The sequence below is a fragment of the Ambystoma mexicanum genome, chromosome 13, assembly GCF_040938575.1.
Source record: "Ambystoma mexicanum isolate Mex_15411 chromosome 13, UKY_AmexF1_1, whole genome shotgun sequence".
NCBI classification, from domain to species: Eukaryota; Metazoa; Chordata; class Amphibia; order Caudata; family Ambystomatidae; genus Ambystoma; species Ambystoma mexicanum.
In genome coordinates this window covers 240,769,327-240,787,075 of record NC_090938.1, presented here as the reverse complement: position 1 = coordinate 240,787,075, position 17,749 = coordinate 240,769,327, and the positions used below count along the sequence as shown (strand labels likewise).

The window sequence follows — 17,749 nt, the reverse complement described above, 5'->3', positions numbered from 1 at the left end:
CAGTGTTGGGGTTCCTTTACCAGCGAGTGTGTCTGTTTTCTGGGTCTGATCTGACCTCAGGTGCATGTTGTGGTTGTGCATTCGGTCTGTTTCCAGATGTGCACGTAGCTTTGTTCTTCGCCCCAGAACACAGAAGTATGAAGGGGGAACTGGCATGCACGCATGCGTAGCCACACGCTGTTGTTCTTCCGTGCGCCCACTGGCTCCCCGCACATTAGTGCCTTTCCCCGGAGCTCGCAGTGGTGCATTCCTGGCACATTTTGCGGTTGGCTCCCTTTTCCAGGCCTTGATCTCTGCCGCTGACTGCCGCCTGTTTCTAGGCCCCCTGCTCCTCACGTGTGCTCTTGCTGGCCGACCTCAAATGATGCTGCTTTTGTCTGGCGCAGTTCTCCGATGCTGGTCTGCGCCGCCTCTGTGCTCAGTGCCTGAACCTCAGCAGCATGGGCAGGGCTCAGCACTTTGCCTTTTGGTCCCTTAACCTTTTCCATGCCGGGCTCCAAAGGCCCCAGATTTCTGGCACAAAAGAGGTTTTGCCTGGGGGTCCTTCTCCATCTGACTATGTCCCCAATCCTTGTGAAAGATGATTTGCCCCTTCACTTTGCCTTTCTTTGGGGCCACTGCCTTATAAATCTCTATTAAATAGTTAAAAGATTTAGGAGAAATATAAGGGTTAACTAGTGCTTTCTGTGATGAACTTAGCATGGCAGCAGTAAACCTTTCTTTCCACTGGACCAGCAATTGGGTGATTTGGCCTTTGTGGAGGGTTCATTTGCATGCCCCGGTAATAGCACTCAAACCCCCTGGTCGAGCCTACGACCATGGCCCAATATAGTGGCAGCACGAGGGTCTAGGGACAAGGGGGTGCCCATGAAGAAGAAGTCGGTGGTTACTTAAGCAGAGCAGTCAAAGCCTCACCCCCGAAAGCTGAGGCTGTCCTAATGGATATATTTGATTCACATTTTTCAGGTATTTGACTGTTAGGGTGAATGGTGCGACACATTAAATGAGCACCAGGCCACTGTGTAGTGTAGACTTAAAAGAGTGTAATGCCTGAATCACTAACATAGTGCTAAAAAATAAATATATATATATATATATATATATATATATATATATATATATATATATATATATATATATATATATATATATATGCATATATATAAATTCATTCTTATGTTTGCAAAATGCTCTTTGACTTTATGCAAAGCAGCCAGGAACTGTTGTTTTATTTATCACCATATCTTTTTATATGGGAGATTTATTGACAGAATAAAAGAGATTCTTTCACTGAATACATTGTTTATATACTGAGTGAAAGGGTGTTTTTATTTGTAAGTAGTAATTTATTTACAAATTGAGCCAGAGTGATCTATTTGGTGGCAAGTTATTTATGGTGAAAACGCTCACTTATTTGGTTTTCACAACATCGTCCAAAGTCCTATATTCAGAATTCTGGTATATAGTGTGGACACTGCTTCATGAAAGTGATTTGCAGTGGCCATTACTTGCATAGATTGTGGCAGCAACTTCATGAAAGTGATTTACAATAATAATTCTGCAATAGATTGTGGGCATAGTCTCATGGAAGAGATTTGCCATGGCCCTAACCAGCATGTATCCAAATCCGCCAAGGAGACGGATCACCAAAGCCACAGATCTTAGAGATGGACTAACTATAGCCCTGCCCTCATCCCTGGTGTCATCCACTCCCTACATGACAATGAGGGCTCACAGAGAGCACCTGCTCTTGGATGGAAAGGGGTTTGCATCTCAGCCTAGGGCATTGAATACTATGTCCCATGCAAGCAAGGCTCTGCCGCATATTTGTCAACCTTACCCTAGTGGGGATTCTGTTCCCTGTTACCCCTCTCCTCCATCCTTGCCTCCCTCAAAAAGGTTCTCAAAGGTAGCTATCTGAGACAGAGAAGGGCCACAGCACCTCACTGAATGTCTTCTTCCTTGGTATTGATCCCATACTGTCGCTTTGAACAACCTCAAATTAGTCTATCACAAATTCTATGTTTACGGCTTTCAACAAACCACATAACAAGAATATCCTTCTTAACCTTCTGCAAATATTACTTAACACTCTATTGACATAGTGATTAGCACTGCAGCTCTGTGCAGCACCAGTCTGCCAGGAGCCTTCCTGGGGCCCTATTAAATATATAAGGTCCACTGGCTGCTAAGTCAGCAGAGCCGGTGTCACGGCCAGTGTACTACTGGGATTGATACCGCCAAAGCACCTGTAAAGCCATGCACACAAATGCAGTCCTAATTCGCAAGCGGCACTCCCCTGCCAAAAGGCATTTCTGCTTTAGTGCCCAGCCGACACCTAGCATTCCTCCCCTGTTCCCTCCCAGGCTACCGCCTATCGGGACGGGGAGGCTCTGTAAGCACTTCCCAGAGGGGGCAGGTCCCTCACCGCTGCACCAATCACTGCACCACCCATTGGCAGGCACTGCTCTAGCCATAGTACGCAGATGCCTGCCACTGAATGCCTTCTTCACCTAAAAGTAATTAAGAAAAATTGGCTCCTGGTGGTGACCCTATTCTGCCCAGGAGGGCTATACAATCATCAGATACAGGTGAACAGGTCAGCATAACCAGTATCCCCTCTTAATGTTCATTTTCAAAAACACAGAATATGTAAGTACCACACCTCAGTTGTAAAGATACTTATTTTTATAATTAGTTGCATTAATTCAATGCAGAACACAAAATTATACACATAGAGCAAAAGAAATTGCAACACAAAACAAAAAGCAAGTTAAATTCCTCGCACATTGGTACATAAAGTCAACATAGTACAAATTCTACTGTCGATATTCCAAGCGACAGGAGTCATCTTCTCATAAGTATTATGGTCATCTGCTTGTGGCTATAATAGTTTCCACAAGGTAAGCTGTGTCCACCAAATGGGGACACCACGTGATTAAATCATGCTCTTGTAATTAACATTTACCAGCACTCCCTCATTTTTGCCTCATTCAATTTCACAGCACTGACTGAACACCCAGACGCCACAGTCCACCCTGACGAAGGCCCGTATAAGAACATGGCTTCACTATAGCCCCATAAAAGGCCGAAACACTGTGGTGTTGACAACAATTCTTGAATCACAGTGTCACGAATGGTTTCACTGTTTAGGTGTACTGCTCATTATATGTACCTATTACAATTATTTATGTGAAGATGACTCCTGTCGCTTGGAATATCGACAGCAGAATTTGTACTATGTTGACTTTATGTACCAATGTGCGAGGAATTTAACTTGCTTTCTGTTTTGTGTTGCAATTTCTTTTGCTCCATGTGTATAATTTGGTGTTCTGCATTGAATTCATGCTAATTATAAAAATAAGTATCTTTACAACTGAGGTGTGGTACTTACATATTCTGTGTTTTTGAAAATGAACATTAAGAGGGGATACTGGTTACACTGACCCGTTCACCTCTATCTGATGATTGCCTTTTTCACCTGACACAAGGCCACCCACTGGTGCAGCCCCGCACAAGAGCTAGTACCGCCCACACAAGCAGTTCTCCAATCCCCCCCGGGCTGTGTGGCCCAGGTGCTGGGGGTTTGTCCTCCACTGGGCCACCTCGTCAGAGCTGTGCTCCAGGCCCTCACTAACGTCCTTCAGGAACCATATGCATGATGGCTCACCCCGCCTCAATGGGACAAGCCACCGCTGAACACGGCTCCTGTCCTGGCCGGCACCTGACAGACGCAGCCCGGGCTCAAACTCTCTCCTGGACAGCTCCACCGCTGCCAAGGGCCACGGTGGCAATGGCTCTCTTCCAGGTGCTGGCTTCATTTGCTGTGCTCATTTTCCTCTGCCATGGGAGACTACCCTAGGAAGCAGCACCACCTCCTCCCTCTCACCCTTCTTCCGACCATTTTAACTGTTCTTCCCTAGCTCATACCTGGCTCCGTGTTCTATCTACTGGCCTTGTGCATGGGCACAAGGGGCGGGGCCACTATTGTGCCCTTACATTTCAGCATTAACAATGCCTCCTGCCATGGAGAGCCCATGTCATGGTACTCAATAGTGCCACTAAGCCAAACATAAACATTCCAATAAAACATGAAAACACCTTATTCTTAAATAAGCAATATTCAAATCTACGGGAGGTGTGTGTGCCAATTCGTATATATTGCCCTGGAAGGAGGAATAGATAAGTGAGCCCAGTCTAAGAGGGCCCTATTTGGGCCAGGGGTTACAAATATCTTCTCTTTCCTTCTCCCAGCTGGCATCCTCGTCCCTTGTGCCTCTGCTACTCTCTCCCTGCATCTCTCCTCTCTCATGTCTATCTCCATCCACACTTTAGCAACGTCACTGTTTGCCATCCTTCCCTTCATGACAGCTGTATTCTACTTACCGTATAATATTCGTTCACTCCACGATTACCACCCTCTCTCCCTCCCCCACCACCTCCCTCTCTCCCGCATAGGTGGTATCCCTCTGGTGCTGTTCCTAACAAACCTCTCACTCTCTCTACCCTTCTTGGCTCTGACTCCTCCTCCTGTTCCAACTGGGTATCTTCCTGCCAACCCAGATCCGTTGCTCTATGTTTTGAAGCTTTTCTCTCCTCACATAACTGTAACCCTGGCTCTGCGCCTTTCTTCCAGTGCCAGCCCTTTCTCTAAAAGTGTTTCGCGTTCTAGGAACAACCTACTGCTCTTGCCATATATCTGCTAGTGTTGCTTAGGATATAGAGCTGAGAGTTAGAGGTTTATGTTGCGTCAATGGTCACCTTATAGCCGTGGAGCGGGGAACCCAGAGGTAACTTCCCATGTTCTGCTCTCTTCTTTTGTATGACTCACTCCATTCCCAAATGCTCCAGAATCCTCTGCTCTCACTCCTCCCGAATACAGTTTCCCATTTTCAACTTTCATTCGCCTCTTCTTGGGCTGTTTGTCCCACTCCCTCGCTCAAAATGGCTACCATGTACAAATTGTACAAGGAGCACCGAATGCGAGGTGGAGGGAAGGCTGCCTAGGAACTCCCTTCATTTCCCCATGGGCGAAGGGTTCCGGAAAGCATGAACATTTAGTTTTGCTACACACTGCTCCCCAGGAAATGAAAGCACAGGCCCCCTTTTCTACTCCCGAGGGAAGCGTGGGGTCAAGAAAAGACTTGAGTCTCACCATGCCTTACATCGCTGCAGTGCACTGTGGCACCCATTAGAACGTTGCCCATCAGGGTAATGAACAGTGTTTACCAGACATTCTTCAGGTGATCCGTGCTAGGATCTTCTCACTGGTGATTCTTTTTCAGAAATATTACTGAGTGAATCCAACAACAGCCAGATGCAAGATCTGACTGTATGGGCTTATAGGCCATCAGTGCATGACTGAAAGCCTACCTGGGACAGCGGGTGTTGGACTTAGGCCGCATCCATTGACTTCCCTAGGGCGGGAGAGCTCAGCTTAGCATGAATATAGTATCCCCTTTGCCAATAATAAATAGGTCTTAGAAAGATCACTGGTCTGCCCATCACACATACATCAACTGACCAGAGAGCCCATCCGTCCTTTCCCTGGTTGCCAAACTCACTTAATTCCAACGTGTCTCCTTAGTGGTCAAATTGCAACTGCTATCCTTTCCGTTTTTTGGGGAGCAGGAAGACTGGACATAGTGAGACAGGAGAGGCAGGCTGTGGGAATTCAAAGGGATAAGAGAGGGCTAGACAGAGTCGGTTCACTGCAGTCCCATCATTATGCCAACTAGTAGCAGCGCTGTGCTTTATGGGTGGGCTGGACACCAGGGTGAGGGGGCCATTGCATGATTAAAAGGGGTGTCAATAAGAGCACCATGGGAGCACCATGTCTGAATGCACTGGGGTTGAAGGTGTCCCAGACGTCGTAACTCTGCCTCTGTGAGGCTAAGGTGAATGCCATCCTTCCTGTTTGATGGGACTTAGCTTATCATGATATGTGCAAGCCCTCTCAAACCAGGAACGCAGAGTTCCAAGCCAATATCAATCATGGTAAGCCGGTTAGTTCCACCTGCGTTCGGCTTTTGAGCATATTGGTCATATGGCCAGGGGGTTACATTTAGGCAAGGCTGTGGACAGACAACCTGCTTCCTAGGCCTAGCTTCCACACATGACACCTGCTCAACATTGTTCATGGATAAATAAATCCCTCACAACCTTTTGGACAAAGCCATTCCAGCCTTCCTTGACCACAGGCGTTTAGAAAAAGCTGATCTCCCTGCCTAGGGTTTGAAGCTTTCCTAAGCCCTAAAAGCAGCCTGTATAACTGTACCAGAAGCAAGACAACAACATCAGCAACTCAAGGGTTCCTTCAAAGCAAAGGAAAGGAAGGGACAGCCGTCTCCTGGTAGTCAAGGAATATGCCGCTCTGGGGGATGGCGTGGCCTTCGTCCACTTGCCTCCCAGAGGTCCGTCACACAGGATGCAAGGTCCCCCTCTCTCACTACAGCCTTCTTCTGCCTCCTTCTCCCTCCTCTCCCCACTATCATCTGCTTGCAGAAGAGCTCCACTTCGAGATAGAAAAACATGCACAGCTGCTGAAATGACCCCGGAAGGAGCAAACCTGGACTCCCACATTTCAATGTGGGAAAATATATGGAGGTCAACATACTATCATGGACCCCCTGTTTCTCAATACATTCATTCCATGTGTTTTCTTCAAAATAGTCACTCTCGGACACATACTTTAGGGCCTGCACGGGAACAGGCTTTGAGTCACTGACTACTTACACACATAGGACCTCATTACGGATCCGGCGGTAACTGTGCCAGTGCTACCAGCGCCGGGCCCTGCCCATTGCCATAAGGTCCCATAGGACTCTATGGGAATGGGGACACGGAAGCACCGGCACCGTTGTTAACGGCTTTGCCTGCCGTGACCGATGTGCCGGCAGGGTCAGACCTGTCGGGCACAGCAGCTCCGACAGGCGAACCCATAGTTTTAGGACCGGCAAACTTAGAATGAGGCCCATACTGTCACATCCCCACATGGCGGCCACACAGCAGGATTCAGAGGTTCTGTGATAAGAGCATTCATCACCAATTCAAAGACCTAGCATTTTGTCTCAGGCCCTGCCCTTTGTGACATCACCAGGGTGTAGTGTTTGTCGAATCGCATCATGTTATGAGATGCTGACATTACATCTCAAGATATGCTGTTATTTTCCAGAGAATGATTAAATAAAGCCCACATTCCTATTAGGTATCTTTAAATGCTTAAAAACCGTGCGAGGTAGGGTTTTCTCAGTGTTACGTTAAGATTACACATAGTGAAAAGACGTCCGTTCACAGCGAGAAAAGACCATATTTTTCTATGCTTGCTTGATGTATGACACAGGTGGCCTCACAATTACCAGCACAATAGAAAGGGATTCAAGGGTGATTACTACCAGTTCCTCGAATAATGTGAGGGTTGGTTGGCAGCAGTGGGAACTGTGGCCCTCTTTCCCCTCCCGTGGACATCCAGCCTCCCTATCCCAGACATCCCTGTAACCCAGGTTGGAGGCTTACGACAGGTAACCCCTATGTCTAATATTCTGGCTACTGCGATGGCTATCAGTCTCCCGCCAGGACGTTTCTAGAGTGCCTTGACCTACTCCTGCCCTGGGGTTCTCAGTAAGAATGACTGGTTCAATTGAGTCAATGTCAGTCACTCTGCTTCACCTTGTCTGCCCTCAGTCGCTCCCTTTCTCTCCTCTCCCGTGACCGTACTACTGATACTGTCACTCTCCTTCGGCCTATCCAGTCCTGCCTCATTCCCTCTGATAGTCTCCCCAGTCACTTTCTTCTATGGTCCCGTCTTTATCTTTCTGCATGCCTTCTCCTCACTTCTCTATGTACTATTCTCCTCACTTCTCATTTCACCCGTTTTATCACCTCTCACTTGCACTCATGTTCTCACCGCTCCTACTCCACACAATCCCCTATCTATGCCTCTATGACCTAGAATTCCCACAGTCTCTCTGCCTATCTCTTCTAACTTCCTCCCCTTTTCTGTTTCACTCTGCCCAAAGCTGTAATCCCACTACCACCTTGTACCCTCTTCACACCACCCTTCTACCAATGTGCTCTCTCTCTCTCTCTATATCTCTCACCCTCTTTATAATGAGCCTCTACGCTCCTTTCGCTCTATCTCTAGCTTTCCTTCTCTCATTTTCACTCACAGTTTCACACACCTTTCTCATCCTACACTGCATACGACTAGTACCACTGGCTCTCACAACAATATCTCACCTTCAATCTCTCTCTGTACTGTGACAGCCGCCGCCACTTCCTTCTCCACTGGCTGCACCCTTCTGGCTGGTCTCTTGGTCCACCTCTTCTGCTCCCAATCTCAACCATACACCGTGCAATCTCCTCTGTGCTGGCTGGGCATTTATAGCCCTGCCTTCCCTCTTCCAACACGCTTCCCAGTTCGCGTTAGCCACCCTCGTCACATGCTCCGCTTGGCCAATCTCTGGCTAAGCTTTCTCCATTGGCGGGGTTGCACAGGTGCAAAGCTTTAAAAGCCCTCTAAGCCCTGCCCATTTTCTGGCACGGTGTTGTTTGCAGTCTCTTATGGTCTATCTGCTTGCCGTGGGTCTACGAAAATCTGTGCCTATTAGTATCTCCTCTGGTAATTTAAGCATCACAACTACTGGCATCTCTTTTATCCCATAGTATGCAAATCAATACCTGAACCTGGGGATATGGATATATGGCCTCCTGGACACAGATAATCCAGGAAGGGGGTCTGGGAGCCAATTCCTCCGGGGAAACCAGGTCTACGTGGATGATTTTACATCCACTTTTGGAATCCACCAATTCGAGAGCTTCCCTTCCTTAAACCGTCACCTGAAGATGGAATCTCTTATCCGTTTCTCCCATAGAATATATGGTCCAGGATGTGGCACTTGGATTTTTGGGTGGTTCGGGAAACTGCTCAGGGAGGTACCTCATTTCTTATAGCTCCTGTTCTGGCTCTGAATTTTCTTCTGAAGAGTACTTCTGTGAATTGTGTGTTAAGAGCCCTATCTTCATTGGCTCTTCCATCCGTTGCTTAGGGAAGAATTGAGCGATATGGCCCTGCCTGCCACAATCAAAGCACAAGATTCCGAAGTTCGGCCGAGGGAATGGTCGCCGTCTAACCCTGTCATCTTAGATGGGGAACTTCATCTTCCTTTCTGTGTGGTCAGTTCAGGCCTCGATCTTGACACTGCAGGGCTTCCTTCCCCTGTCAGGTTATAGGTTTGATTTTGCTACATGCTTTAGACCCCAAAGGTGGGTCCACCTGGGACGCCGGTTGTAGGTATGCACTGGCTGTCTGAATGGCCTCCCGAGCCACTTATTTAGCATGTCCATCACTCGGTGTGCTAATTGTCTTGGGGTCTAATGTCTAAGTCTCCGTCAGTAGTTTTCTTGATCATGACCCATTCTTTTGAGGATATCTTTTTTTAGTTCTTCATTCAGGTTGTTCCTGTCTGGACTTAGAGTCTCGATAGCCTTTTGAGTTTCACATATAAGGTGGGTGCTATGTATATGGGCCTACGGTCTGGCTGCCTCTTCGTGACCCGTTCAAAGTTAACAAAAAAGGCAGCCAGGTGCTCAGTTTTTGAAATGCCGTAGGTGATACCACCAGATTTCCTTCTCTCCTTCATTATCGCATGCAGGGCCGTCAATGTCTCCTGTTGTTGACGGTTCGCTTCCAAGTGACCATCCGCCAAGGCCTTCAGTAGATCTTCCATTGTTGTGGGCATCAGGTCTAGACTCCCTTCCTGCTCTTTGGGTTGCCTTCATGGGCAGCCCCTGTCTTCTCCCTCCTCGCCATTGAGAGGGGAGTCTCTACACTCATGGAACACAGGGATGACAATGATGCCTAGTTGTCCACTCCTGCTGCCTTGAGCCTTTTTCAGTCACCTCGAACTGACCCAGGCCTCCCGTATCTGTTTCTCTCAAGTTGGTCTTCGGTTCTTTGGCCAGGTTTGTGCATTTCTCAAATCGTCTGCTTCGGTAGGGGTGCCTTCAGATCTGGCTGATTCCCATAAGCCATCTGAGCCTCCTAGTGAGATACAAGGCTGAGCAATTCTAGTCTCAATCTCAAATCCCAGATTTCTCTTTTGAGAGGCTCAGTAGCTGCTATGAACCAAGATTCTCCTGACTATGACTTGCCTTCCTTCTTCCTCCTCTGGGTGGCCTATGTTTTGGGGCCTACATGATCCCACAGTGGAACTTTGTGTCATAGATGGCCCCAAAATGACCCTCGCAACAGAGAGTTTGGTGCCATTTTACTCCAGTTTTAAAATCAAACAAAATCAAGTGTTTATACCTTTTATAGGACGAACTAAAATTCTTACTTGGAGATGGTTGTTCTTTAGCATTGGAAGTCCCAGACACTTCTGGCTGTTCAAGCGATAAGCGAGCAACAAAGAAAAATCACAAACAGAGCTGGACATCCCTTTTATATGGAAAGAAGAAGAAATCAAGACAAGGGATTCTCCCCATTTCAACTCTGCTGCAGGAAGAAAGTATGCAAGGAATTCAGTCCTGCATAGCTCCTTTACATAAAGGTCCATAAAATCAGAAGGGCACAGACATTTACTCAAGCACTGAGGAGCAGTTCTCATCACTCAGAAATTACATTTCAGGAAGAGGCACGTTTTTCACCCATGGCTTTGAATGAACTGCGTAATGTCTCCAAACAGTTAAGCATGAAAAGTATAACAGTGGGACGGAGTATGAAAAAAACAGCGATGCTGTTGCAGAGGAATTCCAAAATATTAGATACAAAGGCAAACAGTTTGAGAAAGAAAGAATGCGCTTTTTCACATTTATCTTGCAGAGTGTAAGGCTTTTCATATGTGCAGTGATTTTAGGTTTCCAATGTTTCAACCAGCCTTACGCGTTCTAATTAATAGGTGTATTAGCATAATCATCTTCCTGGCAGCCATAATCAAATAATTGGCTGCAGACAGTGAATGTTATGCCTAACCAAGCTAACAAAAATACCCTGCACCGGTGTGCTCGGACTAAAACATTGTCTGAGGATAGTGCATGTGTTTGCAGCATCCATGCTGTGCCAGGATAGCATAGTTGGTTAACCAGTGTTATTTAATCCCATGTGCATGTATATTGTGGAACCAATACAGAAAACCTCCCCACACGTCTAATGTCCACATTTATTCTAGTTGTGCCTCACGTTGGACAGTGCCTTACTTCCTCGCATACAAAGTGGCAAATACAAAGTTGTGGACTTTCTACTGGTGGCTGGACATGCCTCTTGTTCGATAATGTAATTCATGCTCAGATATCTAAAATTGCCATACATCATGCCTGTGTCCTTACTCAATACTGTGTCCAACAGACATACGTGAGAGGTGGTAACAACAGGTCATCTTCTGGTACTGTTGATGTGGATGCCTTGAGGGTCCCAGGTTGAAAGTAGTCCACACTGTGGCATAAATCCTGTATTTATCTTCACATCAGCATTTTTCCGGTTGAGAATATTCATGTGCTCCATGTTCCTCTTTGTGTGGTATTCAAGAGGCCACCTTTCAGCAACATCACTGGCAGGTCTTGCAGTGTGTGTCCATCCTGACTAAAGTGATGACCAACTGGTGTTTCTATTTTGCCTGGATTGCCTCTTACCTGCCATGTTGATCCTTTATAACCTCTTGGAGCTTCCAAACCTCTGACACCAACCGTCTCCCTATAATCCCACCCTCCCCCCCAAGATTCAGTCCTTGAGCCTCTGCTCTTCACCCTCTATAACTCTAATCTAGAAAGACTTATCACTATCAAGACTATGGGCCTTCACTATCAAGACACTCCTTTACTTCCTTCAGCCCAGCCGCCTCGCAACGGTTTACCAACTGTTTCAAAGCAATGTGTCACTGGATGGCTCACAGATACCCCACAGGTGCCTCATGCTGAACTCTTCAAAAAGGGAAGTCATCTTTCTCTCAGCTTCTAATGCCATTCCTCCCCTCTCCTGATTGACCTTCTTGCTCCCTAGTCCAAGTCCTGCAATCTTGGTGTCATCTTTGATAGCGACCTCCGACTGCAACAATTCATCTCTACCACTGCCGCTGATATTAACCTCCTCAATATGCATAGAACGTGTCCTTTGCTTACTAACCAGTTAACAAAAACTGTAATCTCCACTCTTGTGCTCCTCAACAATCTTCACTACTGCTCAAGCCTACTCATTGGGCATCCTCTTTACTCCTTCCTCCCTCTAGATAAAGTCTACAACTTTGCTACCCCTACTCTCCACAATCTACCCAGATCCTCCCACCACATCTACCTACCAACAACATGCTGGTTGGCTCTCCCTGCACAACTGCTCTCTTTTCAAGTTCCTTCTTCTACTCTGCAAAGCTATCAATGGCCTTGCTCCTCAGTACCTTTCTGGTTCGATCTCATTGTAAGATTCATCTAATTTCCTCCAAATCTCTTCTGCACTCAACCTTGCTTTCCCATACCCTCCCCGTGCCTCCTCTCACTTTGGCTCTTTCTCCTTACTCACCCCCTTGCCCCCACTGGAACCCACTGCCTATAACAGTCAAAGCCAGCCCAAGCATGGATATTTTTAAAGCTTGGCTAAAACTTCACTTACTTGCTAAAGAAGGAGCTCCCCATTCCTTCTCCACCATCCTTCTTACCTGACCCCACCACTGTCTCCATTCACACTTGATGATATAAATGTGTATATTTATGGAGTACTCGTCTTTAGTTTAATGCAATTGTCCCCTTAGGATATTGTTACCTTTGTAAGTCACCTGTTTTCTAATACAGTCAGTCAGTCGTACTTTATTTCGGTTGAACACCATAAAAGTAAATAGAAGCAACAAACAACATACACAGAACTTTGTAATGTAGAAAATACATCTAAAACAATAAAGCACACAGTTAAACGTAATAACCAGCTAAAAACAAAACTTATCATAGAGGACTACTGTGCAAATGGTTGCGTAATATAGGAGTACCCGGGTGCTAAAGTCACTCCATGAGAACACCTGGGTATGTGTACACTATGGCCAGAATGGAGAACTCTCAGACTGCTTAGTGGTACATAAAGGGGTCCACCAAGGATGTGTCCTTGCCCCCATCCTTCTTAACTTGTATGTTAATTATCTTGCCTCTCATCACCAATATCGATGGACCCCAGCAAGGTCAGACCCACTGGCACCTTTGGGTGTGAAATATGGGGGTATACAAGGACCCTTTGTTTACAAAAGTTAGAAAAGGCATTTTTAAGAAGGCTACTCATGGTTCCCCCTTCAGCACCTGTGTACTCCATGCATTTGGAAACTGGTATGACTTACCTGGCAGATACTTTTTTGTGAGACCCATTTCAATGTGGGTCTCACTATGCACAGGTACTCACTGCCCCAGACAAAAGATGAAATTATGACTCTAATAGGGAGACCAGATTTAAAAAAATAAAAAAAATAAAAAACGGGACAGGCCATAGACATAGATGTAGGACTACAATAAAACTGTAGTCCTACTTCTATGTCACTGGCTTGTTGCGGGGGCGGGTAGGGGGTGTGCTCACAGGCGCACTCCTCTCATTGGAGGAGAGCGCCAGGGAGGGGAAGGGGGAGGAAATGGAAGCGGGAAAAGCATTTACGTCCCCATTTACGTGCTGGAAAAGTCACGCCGGGACCCGATTTTGGGATTTCAAAATCGGGTCCTGGCAAAAATCGGGACCGTAGCTAGCCAGCCTTCCAAACCCCGGACAAGGTTTGGAAAATGAAAAACTCCCGGGACCCCGGGATGGCAGGTGATTTCTCCAAACTGTCCTGGGAAAACCGGGACGTCTGGTCACCCTAACTCTAATCACCCAAAACGAATATTGTAAAGTTGGCTGGCTAGCCTACATAAAGTCCCTGCTACTTAAGCTTTAATTGGCAACCTATTTTATGACCCAGGAGACATGGAAAGTCTCTCAAAGACGCTGGTAAAAGAAAGGGCCATGCAATTCTTGAAGGGAAGATGTAATGCTGGTGAAAACTCGGGTCAGGGCTTATTTACCGATAGCCACCCCTAAGGGTTTTGCTGAGTATCTGCAGTTGGTGACTTCCCTTTGTACAGGGCTTTCCTGACCAAAGCCAGACTGAATGTACTGCCTGTGGGGACAGTTACTCAGATTTGGAACATAAATCGAGGGGGGAACTTAAACTACAATTGTATGTTTGGTGGTTTGGAGATTTTATCTCACCTATCCTGGTATATCCATTGTTTAATGATCACTGGGGGAAAATATTTATTTAAGTTACTACGAGAGAGCAGGCTAAGGTCCTGCCAATATGCTCTAGTGTTTTTGATCATTCCAGTGAACCCTGCGGTACCGCAAATACATTTTCAGCATCGTTGGTCCTTCTTCAAAAGGCCATGGCTTTGCTTCTTGTATTAATTCTAAATAGCAAACGCATTGGCCTCATGTATCTCTTTCTAAAGTGCAAGTATAGTGGGCATGCTAGAAGCTCTCAACCCTATCTAAACAGTATGGGCATTTGGTAGACACAGTAACACCCTATTTATTCTTTATCTGGGCCACCGGCCAAGTGCTGAATCTCATCTTGACATATAGAAAGACTTGGTTTCATAACATCTAAGTAAGATTCATAGCCCCTAGCAATCTTATTTTTCGACTTCATGGTGAGTGCAGAAGAGCGAGAGATAGACCACAAGGTATTGCCATTTTTGCCAGAAGTCTACCTTAATAATTTATTTTGCACTATCCATTTGTTGTTCGGGATGTGCCCATAGATCGCTATGCCCTATGTCACATATATATATATATATATATATATATATATATATATATATATATATATATATATATATTCAGTGAAAAAACTTTGTTAAAGGGACGTTATGGTTCAAAGTAAAAACGAAAAACCCCTGAAATTCGGCAGTTATGGTAACATAAGCAACCATAACTCGCACCACCGTGAACTGCTAACTGTAACAACCAGGACATCAAAGATGACATCACAAATGTCATTGATGACATCACTGATGACATCACATGTGCATTTACTTTTCATAAAAACTCTGTACAAGGGATTCTTATAATGCTGACCAAAAACTGTCAAGGATCATTGGGATAAATATCATGAGCTAATTAGTGCATTAAGCAATGCATTGATAAAAATAGCATTCTATTATGAAGTTCTATCCAGTATACTAAGCTACTCATGCAGAAACATAGGCAGTGTGTGCAGCATACATGATGAAGGTGCCATATTCATAATCTTGCCATGTTGAATACTGAAATGATAACTGCTTTCTTATGAGAGTTTTGCGTACTGTGAAACATGTAATAAGTAGATAATAAAACCCACTTAATACATAATTATTACAGACAAAACACAAGGAGACAACAACACATACAAATATGAGTATATACAGGGACAGTGAAGTAAACAAAAAAGCAGAAGTAGTAGCAGAAAGAGTTAATAACCTAACTGATTGTCTTTATGCAGAGAAACTATTGCTCTGTTTCAAAGCTGCTACTTACCATATGTATGTGTATCACATGATGTGACTGCACCCAAAGGAAAGGAGAGTGAGTATAATGTATACAAATATGAGCATATACAGGGAAGGTAGAGTAATAAAAATAAAACTATGAGAAAGTGCTGATAACCTTAATGATTATCTTCATGCACAGAAAGGATTGCTCTCTTTTAAGCCTGTGTCTTCTGCTATGTATATGTTTCATATGATGTGACTTGACCCTAAGTCTACAAATATAGTACCTTTTCAATTTTTACTTCCTGACTGTTACTGAAGAAAACTATGTTGCTTCAATATGTCAGTAAAGGATAAAAAGGGAGAGCCAGCCATGTGATGTCATCAGTGATGTCATCAATGACATTTGTGATGTCATCTTTGATGTCCTGGGTGTTAGTGTTAGCAGTGCACGGTGGCGCGAGTTATGGTTGCTTATGTTACCATAACTGCCGAATTTCAGCGGTTTTACTTTGAACCATAACGTCCTTTTAACAAAGTTTTTTCACTGAATTTCATAGGTTTTTAGTAGCGCAACTTAACCATAATGTCCCTTTAACAAAGTTTTTTTACTGAATTTCATAGGTTTTTAATAGCACAACTTAACCATAATATCCCTGACTTCATATACATGTAACATAGAACATACTAACCCCCTCATAGTGATTTTCATGTCCGCGGACTACCGCCATGTCCGCGGACATATCGAAAATCTGAGCGTGGTGAATGTAAATTTAAATAGTGTGCCCCCATTTCCCCTTTGAAGTTGGCTCTGAAAAGAGCCGTTTTTTTTGGGTTTTTTTACAGATGCTTGACAGACACCTGTTATTTTGTATTTTTTTTCTTGTTTTTTTTTTTCTTACTTTACTCCTAAAATCTTCACATAACCTTCTCCAAAGCAACCCTTACATTCCAAAATAGAAAGGCATTTCCCGTAAAAGATAAAGAAATGCCATCTTCTTTAAAATTAACAGCATTACTGGCATCAATATTCTCATTATTACAGAAGAACATACCAGCTCTAAGCATGAAGGCACACATGCTTCGGTTGATGACACACCTAGCAATGTTTTGCTGAGGACAAAAAACTGAACTATTGTCCCATATTTCCCTAGGTAGTAATCCAGAAAAAATTACTTTCGCATTTGGAAGGTTCTTCATTACGGCTTGAACCAAGCGTTCCAAATCAGCCAACAAAGTAGGGGCACTGACGTTGCCCAAATGGAAAGCACCATAGTGCAAAACTACCACATGCGGACTGTTCATCGTGGCCATATCCTCACAAACTTGTACAATTCCCTGTACATTGCAATCAGGCACAGTGCTCCACACCACCTCAACTCCTTTCACATCAAAGTTCTTTGCAACATGCCTGCATTGAGCGTACTGTTGTAAACCATACACAAACATATCTCCAAGCACCAACACGCTGACTTTCTCTACTTCTGCCATCTTCACCACACACAGTCTCTTTCAACACAAATCCACAACCTCGACATCTGATTGGCTGATTCGTACAGTCTTCTTTCCATGTTGGATTTCCTGGAAAAACCCAGATGTAGCACACCCTGTCCACGAACAGCCGCGGTGTCCGAGGACGCCGTCCACTTTACTCTCTGTGCCATTCCCTCATTGCATACAGCTAAGCAATCACACAATACGAATAACGTCCTCAGAACACCCCCATTTTGTGAATTTTCAAACATTTCAGGACAATTATCAATTCATTATTCAACATATTAACATTACAAATATTATACTTTCATCTTGTACTCTGCACACAATGCTATGTTTCTCCATTAGTAGCTCAGTATACTAGATAGAATCCCATAATACAATGCTATTTATATCAATGCATCGTTCAAAGCACTAATAACGGTATGATATTTATTGCAATATCCTTGACACTTTTTTCGCAACATTATAATAAAAATCCCTAGTACACAAATTCCATGAAAAGTACATACACATGTGATGTCATCAGTGATTTCATCAATGACATTTGCGATGTCATCTTTGATGTCCTGGGTGTTAGTCTTAGCAGTGCACGGTGGTGGCGTGAGTTATTTTTCATAGCTTACCATAACTTGCGATTTTCAGGGGTCTTTCGGCTGTACTTAGAACCATAACGTCCCTTAAACTAACTTTTTTTAATATCACGCAAACAATATACAAACATGGCATGCAAAAACCAACTTCTCACAGATGGCTTTACACAGAATGTTGCAAAGTAAGAATTTATGCT

At 44.8% G+C, this 17,749-nt stretch overlaps 1 protein-coding gene across 2 annotated transcripts in view; it reads left to right on the top strand.

Annotated features, from left to right (window-relative positions):
• ARHGEF40 (Rho guanine nucleotide exchange factor 40) overlaps positions 1 to 17,749 on the top strand; it is a 507,114-nt gene that overhangs the window by 321,262 nt on the left and 168,103 nt on the right. The window lies entirely within an intron of this gene.